Genomic DNA, 9,382 nt, shown 5'->3' with positions numbered 1-9,382 from the left:
TGTGAGGCCAGCCGTGCCTCGCGGAGCTGCTGGCGCCGACGCTGGCTGTACTGGCGATGGTACTCCCGGTCGCGGTCCCGCCTCGCCTGCGTCTCCGGCGACACTGGTGGTGCGGGAGGTGTCTCCGCGAGTCTAGCGAGCTGTCGCTCCACGGTTTGCTGCCGCCTGGCTGCATTCCGGCGATCGTTGGCTGCTGCTCTCACGGCTCGCCTGGCCTCTGCAATCGCCACAGGTACTTCGCGTTGTTGTGCCGCTGCTCGAGCTGCTCGCTCCTCGTTCCACTCATGTTGCAGTTCGGAGGTGATGCGCCTTGCGGCTTCCGCAATCAAACTCCAGTCCTCAGGTCCCCGGAGGAGGAACTGCCACATGGTGTCGGGATTCACGCTCTCCGGCTCGCTGCCTCGCCCGCGAAGAAACTCGGCTCGGACGCCAGCGAAACGAGGGCACTCGAACATCACGTGCTCGGCAGACTCGATGATGTCCGGGCACTGCGGGCACTCAGGGGACGAGGCGAATTCCTTATTGTGCAGGTACTCACGGAAAAATCCGTGCCCGGAAAGCACCTGACACAGATGGAAATTCACCTCTCCGTGTTTCCTTTGGTGCCACGCAGCTGGGTCGGGGAGAACTCGCCGGGTCCATCGGGCGAACCGTCCTCCCGTTCTGCCAACCTCGTCCCACTTGTCCTGCCACTGGTGGTATGTGGCGAGACGCTCCTGCTCCCGCATCTCTTTAGCCGACAGACCCCCAGGGTCAGCGTTCACTCTACGATGGTAGTAGCGTGCGTCCTCTTTTACCAACAGCGCTATTGGGATGGTACCCGCTATCACTGCGGCAGCGTCGTATGAGATTGTCCGGAATGCGAAGGATGCTCCGACCACAACCCTCTTCTGGACCCTCTCAAGCAGCCGTTGCTCCTCCCTGGTTTCAACACCCTCGTGCCACACCGGTGCACCGTAGCGGAGGATGCTGTTGACGACCGAAACCAGGAGGCGACGCTTCTTGCACTTTGGCCCACTGTGCCGTCGCATCAACAGTGCAAGTGCTGTCGCTACTCGAGAAGCCTTTTGAGTGACTTGCTTGACGTGCTCTGACCACTTAAGATTGTGTTTAATGCGCACTCCTAGATATTTGATGTCGGTTGCCGAACGAAGAGGAACGCCGTTGATGTTAACTGGGATGTTCTTGTAATCCTTCTTCTTTTTCGACACCATCACAATATCCGTCTTAGCTGCGGCGAGCTCCAGCTGATGTTCGCGCATCCAGGCCACAACCCTATTCACAGACTCCTCCGCCAAACTCGCGGCCAGTGCTGGCGTGGGTCCTGGTGCCAGGAGCACGAGGTCGTCAGCGAAGGCGACGAGCTCTACACCGGCGGGCATGTCGATGGACAGGACGGCGTCATACATGGTGTTCCACAGCGTCGGACCGAGTATGGAACCCTGTGGGACTCCCGCCGACAATTCCCGGGTGACCGGACCGTCCGACGTCTCATAAACCAGCAGCCGTCCCCGAAACCAGCTTTCCAGTATCCGCTGCAGGCATGCCGGAACGTGCTTTTCTTGCAGTGCTTTGGCGATGGACCGCCAGCTCGCCGTGTTAAAAGCATTGCGTACATCCAATGACACCACCATCAGACACTTGTTAGCCCTCCGATCCGTCATTCGGTGGGCCATCGCGCGCTGGCCGGCCTCCTTAACACGTTCAATCGCCTGAATTGTAGACCTGCCCTTTCTGAATCCATACTGAGACGGCGACAGGCGAGGGTGATCTGGTTCTTCCAGGTGTTCATTTAGGCGATCCAAGATCAGCCGCTCCAAGATCTTGCCTGATCCGTCGAGCATCCCAAGAGGCCGAAAGGATGACGGATCGCCCTGAGGTCTTCCGGACTTGGGTAGCAAAGCAAGTCGTTGTCGCTTCCAGTCAGCGGGAAAGGTGCATTGATCGAAGCACTCCTGGAACACGCGGCGAAACGTCTCCGTGTGCTCGCGAACAGCGACCCTCAGTGCCGCATTGATGATGCCATCGGGTCCCGGGGCCTTAGTGGGCACCATCCGCGCCGCGATCGCCAAGAGCTCCTCATCCGACACCTCCCTCACTGGCTCCTGCGTTGTCTGCCCCCAATCGACCAGATCCGGTGCAGGCCACTCAAAAGTGCCATGATCCGGGAAGAGTTCCGACACGACGTGCTGTAGAATCGCAGGATCTCGCTCCGGGGGGACGCGGCTACCCTTGAGGCGTGACGTTACTACCTTGTAGGCAGTGCCGAAGACGTTGTCCTCAGCTTCCGCAATCATCTCATCAAAGCTACGGTCCTTGCTTGCCTTGATGGCACGGGCGAGTTCCTTCTTACAGCTCCTGTGGCGTTCTCTGGCCAACTCTCGCTGTGCACCGGTTCCGGCGGTCAAAATCGCATCCTCAGATGACTTGCACTGCTCCCTGAGAAGGCCGATTTCCTGCGTCCACCAGTACATTTCCGGTCTCACCAAAAACTGCGCTGGCGGTGCCCTCTGCATCACCTCATCGCAGGCTCTAGTAAGTCCAGCGGTGAGAGTCGCAGGTGATACAGCCGCTTCGGCAAACCCGGAAGCCTGGAGCGCGATCTGGAAGGCTTCGGGATGGAATTGACGCAACTTCCATCTCGGTCCAATCTGCTCTCGTTGTCGCTGCCGGTCGCGATGCTGGTGCTGTTGTTGCGGTTGCCTCTGCTGGTGTGGTGAAGCGCTGCTGACTGGTGTCGCGGATACGCTGAATCTCACGTATCTGTGGTCACTGTTGGTGAAAGTGTCGAGCACCCGCCAGTCGTTACCGGGTTCAATGGCCGGACTGGCGAAGGACACGTCGACCACACTTTCAGTAGCACTGCCGTTGCCGACGAACGTGGGCACACTGCCGCGGTTCAAGATCGCCAGGTCGAGCTGGCCGACGACCTCGGCGAGATCTTCACCACGCGGCTTCGTCCTCGCGCTGCCCCATCGCACGTGCCAGGCATTGAAGTCGCCCGCCAAGACTACGAGGGGGTGTGCTCTGGCCTCGATATCGATCTCGTCGAGCAGCCGCTGGTAGTCCTCGTCCGTCCATCCCGGTGTTGGTGGGGCGTAGCAAGAGATGAAGGTCACCCCCGCCACCTGGACCGACACCAGTCCTACCCTACTTGCCCAGACTCGCTGTATGGGCAAGGCTCCAGTCGTGATAACAGCTGCCTTCGCTGTCGAGTCCACCGCCCAGTTCCCGTTATTGGGTGGAACACGGTAGATCTCCGACGCCAGCACAATGTCGATCCTTTGCTCCCGTGCGGTCTGGAGCATGAGATCTTGTGCTACCCTGCTGCGCGCCAAGTTGATCTGGAGGATCTTCAACCCAGCGTCACGCCCTCTAACAGTGGTGTTCGAAACTAGCGGGAACATGACGGCTGGCTACTTCCGCTGCAAACCGGTGAACCTGTCTGATGTTGTCCGGAACACGTAAGGCACTTGGGGCCCGAGCTGCACTCCTTGGCCTTGTGCTGCTTCGATCCGCACCGGAAGCAGCACTTGGAGTAGTCAGGGCCGGTGCACTCGCGAGAGCGGTGCCCCTTGCCAAAGCAGCGGTAGCAGAGCTGCTCTCCTGCAGGGACCGATGCGAGCGCCTGCACGACGCAACTCGTGTTCCCTATGGTGACCCGGTGACCGTCGAGAAGCTGGCACTGCCCGCGCGGCAGCTTGATATGGGCTTTCTGCAGCCCGTCGTACCGCCGCCACATCCGAACTGCCTCGCCCGGAACCGTCAGCCCCGCCTGTCGCTTAATCGCCGAAATCAAGTCGTCGACAGTCGCCAGCATGTCGATTCCTGTGATCGCGGCCGTCTGCTTGTCGACAAGGAGGTGGGCCACTCCATCTTCCTTGATGGCTTCGCTGACATCGGCCAGCACACTCTCGCAGTCCGTGTTCGGCTTCAGCCACAGCGACAGCTTCCGCTCCCCTGTGCGGCAAACCCTCGCCACGAACTGATCCACATTGGTCTTGGAACGCACTGCCTTGTATGTGTCGAGGAAGGCCTTGCCCTCGTTGGCCTCGAGGACGATCACCGCAGGCCTCTCCACTTTAGCAGCGCTCTTTCCCGCTTTCTGTGGTGCTGCTCTCTTGTCTCCCTTGGCCACGACTTTAGCAAAGGATGCTGGTTGCGCATGCACCTTGGTTGCCACAGCCGCTGCTTTCTTTACCTTCGGTTTTGGCTTTTCTGGAGCCATGGCCTGGGACAAGACGGCCTCGACCGGGATCTCGGGGACATCAGGCGTGATGACTTCGTTCATGCCCGTCGGTTCGCCCTCTTTTTTCTTGCCGCGCCTTGCCCGGGTCCGCTTTCGTTTGGGAGTGTCGCCAGGTGGATGCTGGCTTTGCCCAACAGCACTGGAGTCGACGACATGTTGTTGTTGCTGCTGCGTAGCTACCGCCAACTCTCCCATCGAGTGGAGTCCACTTTGGAGCAGCATAAGTTCTCTTTCGCTGGCTGCCGCACGCTCACGAAGGCTAATGTTGTCTCGCTTCAGCTCCTGATTTTCACGAGACAACAACTTCAGCTTTGTCTTCAGCTCCGCGTCGCCATCCTTTGCCGTCGCCCGGCCCGTCTCCATCTCGCTAACCTTAGCGAGGAGAGTCTCGACGGTTGCCCGGAGCTCCCTCAACTCGCTGCTGAGGCTTGCGATAGTCGGCTCCTGCTGCGGGACTTCGGCCACCTGCTGGACGACGGTTGAGTTGAGCTCGTCCTCGTCGCTCTCCTCTGAAATCTCCATATCACTGGCTAGCAGGGCCATCCGCTGCACCACCACCACCGGCCGAGTGGGCGTCGCAGTCGATGGCGCGACACTGCCTCCCTTTCGCTGCCGAGTCAACGGCAGCGCAACCGATGATGTCATCACTTTGTCCCCGTCGTCCTTCGGCGATGGCGCGGTAGCGTCACAGGTGGACCGGAGCCTGACGGACCGACGCGTCGAAGGCTCCCCCGATGCCTGCTCCATTCCCCTACTGCAACCCTGAAAATCGCTGTGGGCAATGGGTTAGGTTGCGGAGAGCCAGGGTGGAGTGTCTGGGAAGGGAAGGTGGGAAGGGGAAGGGGAGTGGAGGAAGGCCAAGTACCGGTGCGAAATAGAAACTCCAACAAATAAAAGGCCAAACCAATCTTTTTCCCCTTTCCAAATCTGAGCTTATATCTCAGTTCTTCTCTGCGATCAGGTGCCGCCTGGTTGACAAATCCGCAAACCGCCAGCCGATACACTCGCCATAAAACTCAGAGTGCCGCCTGGTTGTGATAACCGGTGATCTCCACCAGCCGAGACACTTGATGAACTGAAGGCGCCGCCTGGTTGTGACGTTGAAAAGCTCAGCACCAGTGCCGCCGCCTGGTAACAGTGTTCGAAATCTCCGTGAGCCGAGACACCCGCCACGACCCGAAGCGCCGCCTGGTGGTAATGCTGGCAATCCGCTGGTACTGGTGGCGCCGCCTGGCGGCCAAGTTCGGAACCAAGTTTAGCCGAGACACACTGAAATATTTCACCGGGATGATCGAACCTCGAAATTTTTCAGCCGAGACACATGAAACATTTCACTCTTAGCCGAGACACCTTGAAAAGTTTCACTGAAACATTTCAACCGGATGGTTGGTCCATGAAATATTTCAGCCGGGACACTCGAAACATTTCACCCCCAGCCGGGACACTTATCCGGGACACACTGCCGCCAACGGTCAATTAAAAATACCGGCCAATTTGGATAACCGGCCAATTTGAATTACCGACCGATTTGAATTAACGGCCACTTCAAACCAACGGCCACCGACTCCACCAACGGTCAATTTGAACGACCCGAAAATCCGGCACCAACGGTCCTTTTTTGAAAAACTGGATCAGATGACACGGAGCCCGATTCGGCTTAGGTGAAATCGCTCGGATCTTCGAGTCCGAATCCGGCTGGAAAATGGACGATCGAATCTTCACCTGCCAAAATTTTTGCACCGCGTGCTTTCACTTTATTTACACTTATTTTGCGCTGAATTCGTCTTTTTTCATACGGTTTTCTCTGACTTTCGTTTTAAAACACCATCTGTCATCTAAAAAACCACATCCGGCCAGGATCCGGACACTTTTTTAACCGAAAAACACGTAGTCCCAAATGGGGCTACGCCCCGGGCCGCTCTCCATACAAAATGTAAACAAACACTTTTCTTTCTTATTTTTCGTTGAAATCGATGATTTTAATGCGGTTTTCACTACTAATCTGTAGATTGGCACTAGTTTTAACGATTACAACAAACTTTCGTGGGTTCTTTAAACTTTTTACGCGAAATTTTTATGAAAAACACGGAGCGACGCTCAGCACGTGTTGACACTACAGCGTTTGACAGCTCACACACAGACAGGGATAACTGGCTTGTGGCCGCCAAGCGTTCATAGCGACGTGGCTTTTTGATCCTTCGATGTCGGCTCTTCCTATCATTGCGAAGCAAAATTCACAAAGCGTAGGATTGTTCACCCTTTCAAGGGAACGTGAGCTGGGTTTAGACCGTCGTGAGACAGGTTAGTTTTACCCTACTGGTGTGCAAGTACTATCTCAATGGAATTCCTGTGCAGTACGAGAGGAACCACAGGTACGGACCAATGGCTCAATACTAGTCCGAGCGGACTTTGGTATGACGCTACGTCCGTCGGATTATGCCTGAACGCCTCTAAGGTCGTAACCGAACCAGGCTGGTAGTATATGTATAGGAGTCGTTAGCTAGATGGCTAATAACATCACGAGACCGGATTGAGTCTTCTATAGACTCTTTCCATTTATTGGAAACCCTCAAACTGAGCCTATCGCGAGTGCGCTCGCCGAAGTACCTGAAGTGGGAAAAGGCGTTGTGCTTGCCGATCTTCCAAGAATAGTTTCGACTCCTAAGACCACCCGAAAACGACGGGTTTGCAGGCTGGGCGCTACGCATTGAAGAGAGATGTACATTTCGATCCTTTCAGGCGACCCATGCTTGGTGGTTGTGTGCGGTGTGCTCCCCCCGGGGGGCACATGCGGCATACCGTGTGTGGACTAGTTGGACCCACCCTTGCGGTGGACCGACCGGTCAGTGGTGTTTGCGGGTTAACACATGCGAGCGTTGCGGCCCAGAGGCCTTACCGCCTTTCACTGCGGGTTCGTCAAGAACTTGGAGATGGTCGCAACGCATCGGGTCCTCCCGGGGTACTTGGTGTTTGGATGCTGGCTTGGTGATTAAACACTTGATATTCCATCTTCGGATGAATTTCGGGTGTCACCTGTTGCCTAAGACCACTTGCATGTTTAGCTCGCCGTGGGGTAGCAAGCGTTGTGATCTAATGGCCTTACCGGGCAAACACTTTCGGTTCGTCAAGGACTTGGAGTGCCGGGACGGGTTGGCGGATCCATCACTCTGAGTATGCCGGGTTGATACTTGGGGTTGGTTTGGTTTTGGTGACCCAATACTAGATGTACCATCTCGGTGGTATGTCAGTATCACCTATACTCCAGACCACTTGCATGGTTAGCAAGCGTTGTGATCTAATGGCCCAACCGGGCAAACACTTTGGGTTCGCAAGGACTTAGAGTGCCGGGACGGGTTGGCGGATCCAACACTCTGGGTACCTCCGGGTACTTGGGGTTGGTTGAGGACTTGGTGAACAAACACTTGATATACACTCTCCGGATGTACTTCGGGTGTCACCTGTTGTCCGAGACCACTTGCATGGTTAGCAAGCGTTGTGATTCAATGGCCCTACCGGGCAAACACTTTGGGTTCGCAAGGACTTGGAGTGCCGGGACGGGTTGGCGGATCCAACACTCTGGGTACCTCCGGGTACTTGGGGTTGGTTGAGGACTTGGTGAACAAACACTTGATATACACTCTTCGGATGTACTTCGGGTATCGCCTGTTGTCCGAGACCACTTGCATGGTTAGCAAGCGTTGTGGTCTAATGGCCCTACCGGGCAAACACTTTGGGTTCGCGAGGACTTAGAGTGCTGGTAGTGGTTGGCGGACCCAACACTCTGGGTACCTCCGGGTACTTGGGGTTGGTTGAGGACTTGGTGAACAAACACTTGTTGTACACTCTCCGGATGTACTTCGGGTGTCACCTGTTGTCCGAGACCACTTGCATGGTTAGCAAGCGTTGTGGTCTAATGGCCCTACCGGGCAAACACTTTATGTTCGCGAGGACTTGGAGTGCTGGTAGTGGTTGGCGGACCCAACACTCTGGGTACCTCCGGGTACTTGGGGTTGGTTGAGAACTTGGTGAAGATACCCCTGTCACCTTGTTCGAGGCCACTTGCATGGTCGCAAGCGTTGTGATACAATGGCCCTACCGGGCAAACACTTTGGGTTCGCAAGGACTTGGAGTGCCGGGACGGGTTGGCGGATCCAACACTCTGGGTACCTCCGGGTACTTGGGGTTGGTTGAGGACTTGGTGAACAAACACTTGATATACACTCTTCGGATGTACTTCGGGTATCGCCTGTTGTCCGAGACCACTTGCATGGTTAGCAAGCGTTGTGGTCTAATGGCCCTACCGGGCAAACACTTTGGGTTCGCGAGGACTTAGAGTGCTGGTAGTGGTTGGCGGACCCAACACTCTGGGTACCTCCGGGTACTTGGGGTTGGTTGAGGACTTGGTGAACAAACACTTGTTGTACACTCTCCGGATGTACTTCGGGTGTCACCTGTTGTCCGAGACCACTTGCATGGTTAGCAAGCGTTGTGGTCTAATGGCCCTACCGGGCAAACACTTTATGTTCGCGAGGACTTGGAGTGCTGGTAGTGGTTGGCGGACCCAACACTCTGGGTACCTCCGGGTACTTGGGGTTGGTTGAGAACTTGGTGAAGATACCCCTGTCACCTTGTTCGAGGCCACTTGCATGGTCGCAAGCGTTGTGATACAATGGCCCTACCGGGCAAACACTTTGGGTTCGCAAGGACTTGGAGTGCCGGGACGGGTTGGCGGATCCAACACTCTGGGTACCTCCGGGTACTTGGGGTTGGTTGAGGACTTGGTGAGCAAACACTTGATATACGTTCTTCGGATGTACTTCGGGTGTCACCTGTTGTCCGAGGCCACTTGCATGGTCAACGGTTGAGGTGGTGATGGCGGGTCGGTGCTGTAGGGTGCCGGCCTGTTGGCTGCCTTGGCCGGGTTGGTTGGTTAACACTTGATTGGGCTTGCACCCGAGGGTAATGGCACTTGAAGGTGGGTACTGGCCGGCTGACCTGGTGTGATGGTTGGTTGGTGAACACTTGGCGGTACTTGCACTTGGCTGTGCTTGAACTTGAAGGTGGGATCCGGCTGGCCTAGGCCATTGGTGGTTGGTTGGTGGGTTAGCCCTTAGCTGGGCTGGCTGGCTGGCT

Source organism: Anopheles coustani, assembly GCF_943734705.1.
Source record: "Anopheles coustani chromosome X unlocalized genomic scaffold, idAnoCousDA_361_x.2 X_unloc_10, whole genome shotgun sequence".
In the NCBI taxonomy this organism is placed as follows: Eukaryota; Metazoa; Arthropoda; class Insecta; order Diptera; family Culicidae; genus Anopheles; species Anopheles coustani.
Note: the sequence above shows the minus strand (reverse complement) of the source record.